This window comes from Bos javanicus, chromosome 18 (genome assembly GCF_032452875.1).
Source record: "Bos javanicus breed banteng chromosome 18, ARS-OSU_banteng_1.0, whole genome shotgun sequence".
Taxonomy (NCBI): domain Eukaryota; kingdom Metazoa; phylum Chordata; class Mammalia; order Artiodactyla; family Bovidae; genus Bos; species Bos javanicus.
In genome coordinates, this window is record NC_083885.1 from 24952698 (window position 1) to 24955175 (window position 2478).

The 2478-nt window shown below is 54.1% G+C and overlaps 1 pseudogene; it reads left to right on the forward strand.

Moving 5' to 3' along the window:
- The first annotated feature begins 1339 nt into the window (after positions 1-1339).
- LOC133230206 (polyadenylate-binding protein 2-like) lies at positions 1340-2102 on the forward strand (annotated as a pseudogene).
- Positions 2103-2478: the final 376 nt, after the last annotated feature.

Below are 2478 nucleotides of genomic sequence, written 5' to 3' on the forward strand. Positions count from 1 at the left end.
GTCAATGTCTTTGTCTTGCGCTGGAATAGTCATCCTCCTCAGTGAGAGAAGGATGAAGGCAGTGGGCACCATCGGCAGGAAGGTGCTCTGGCCGTTCTGGCTTGACCTCTGGACGTGCAGAGTGGAGCGGGCTGGGCCCTGGGAGGTGCTGAGGGGGACGCTGCATCACTCCATGTCTCTGGGCCATCCACAACTCCAATGAGAGGATGTGGGGGACCAGAGTGCCGTGTCCCCCTCCTCCATGCAGAGGTGCCTGTAGAGATGGAGGCGACACAGACTGAGGATGTCCTGGAGTGGGAAAGAGGGGGATGGGGCATGGCGACATGTGGCATGGCTGCCTGGCCCTTACTGGCCCTCCCACAGGTCTACAGTGCTTTCTTCAACTTACCTGTTATCCTTCCAGGCCCCTCCCTGGGGCCATCTCTTCCAACAACTCATATGAACCCTCTCTGCGGTCTGAACTACATCAGATCCAAGCAGTGACCATCCTGAAGTGAGTCCCAGGAGTATCACCTGAAAACTGTCTCTTTCAGATTTCCTGGGGTGACTACTGTCTTCTCCTGGGATGTAGAAATCTCTAAGAAAGTTACGGCCACACTTTCTGCAAGAAAAATCTGAATTATTCCGTTTCATGACTTTTTCTGATTCATTCAAAGAGGTTGCAGGGCAATTACCCTGAAGTCTGAAGGAAGATGAGCACTGTGGAAGAGAGATGGGACATGAACACTGACTGACTGCTGACAGGTGGAAGATGGAGTCACTGCGTGTGTGAGTAGAGTGACTTAAAATGAGCATCAAGTGTTAAAGGCCAACTGTGAGCGGGTAAGGGAGTATACAGTCCTCAGAAACCAAGGACCCACAGGAAGGTTACTCATTGCTGGCCTTTCTCCCTGGACCTCTATCAGGGAGCTTTGAGAAATACTGGTAACAGGTAGTAAGATCAGAGAAAGCCTGTCCTAAGAGGGCAGGCTAGAAGCCCTGCTCAGACACTTCTTCCCCTAAGAAATGAATCTCTTAACCACTGGGAAAAGGCAGCAAACCCATCCCGTTTTTGGGCCCTGGGGAAAACCTACTGAAGCTGAGGGAAAGGAAAATTTTAGGTTGAAAGCTGGATACAGAGCGGGGGCTGCGGGCGGTCGGGGCTCCCGGCCGGGGCGGCGGCGCCATCTTGTGCCCGGGGCCGGTGGGGAGGCCGGGGAGGGGGCCCCGGGGGGCGCAGGGGACTACGGAACGGCTTGGAGTCTGAGGAACTGGAGCCTGAGGAGCTGCTGCTGGAGCCCGAGCCGGAGCCCGAGCCCGAAGAGGAGCCGCCCCGGCCCCGCGCCCCCGCCCCCCCGGGAGCTCCGGGCCCTGGGCCTGGCTCGGGAGCCCCCGGCAACCAGGAGGAGGAGGAGGAGGAGGAGTCGGGACTGGTCGAGGGTGACCCGGGGGACGGCGCCATTTAGGACCCGGAGCTGGAAGCGATCAAAGCTCGAGTTAGGGAGATGGAGGAAGAAGCTGAGAAGCTAAAGGAGCTACAGAATGAGGTAGAGAAGCAGATGAATATGAGTCCACCTCCGGGCAATGCTGGCCCAGTGATCATGTCCATTGAGGAGAAGATAGAGGCTGATGCCCGTTCCATCTATGTTGGCAATGTGGACTATGGTGCAACAGCGGAAGAGCTAGAAGCACACTTTCATGGCTGTGGTTCAGTCAACCGTGTTACTATACTCTGTGACAAATTTAGTGGCCATCCGAAAGGGTTTGCGTATATAGAGTTCTCAAAGAGTCAGTGAGGACTTCCCTGGCCTTAGATGAATCCTTATTTAGAGGAAGACAGATCAAGGTGATCCCTAAACGAACCAACAGACCAGGCATCAGCACAACAGACCGAGGCTTCCCACGAACCCGATACCGTGCCCGAACCACCAACTACAACAGTACCCGCTCTCGATTCTACAGTGGTTTTAACAGCAGGCCCCGGGGTCGCGTCTACAGGGGCCGGGCTAGAGCGACATCATGGTATTCCCCTTACTAAAAAAAAGTGTGTATTAGGAGGAGAGAGAGGAAAAAAAGAGGAAAGAAGAAAAAAAAAAAAAAAGAATTAAAAAAGAAAAACAGAAGATGACCTTGATGGAAAAAAAAATATTAAAAAAAAAAAAAAGATATACTGTGGAAGGGGGGATAATCCCATAACTAACTGCTGAGGAGGGACCTGCTTTGGGGAGTAGGGGAAGGCCCAGGGAGTGGGGCAGGGGGCTGCTCATTCACTCTGGGGATTTGCCATGGACACGTCTCAATCACGCAAGCTGCTCCCCTGTTTCCCTGTTTCCCTTTGCCCCCTTGGGGGCTGCTCAAGGGTAGGTGGGCATGGGTGGTAGGAGGGGTTTTTTTTACCCAGGGCTCTGGAAGGACACCAGACTGTTCTGCTTGTTACCTTCCCTCCATCTTCCTCACTTTCACAGTCCCCTCCTGCCTGCTCCTGTCCTGCCAGGCCTA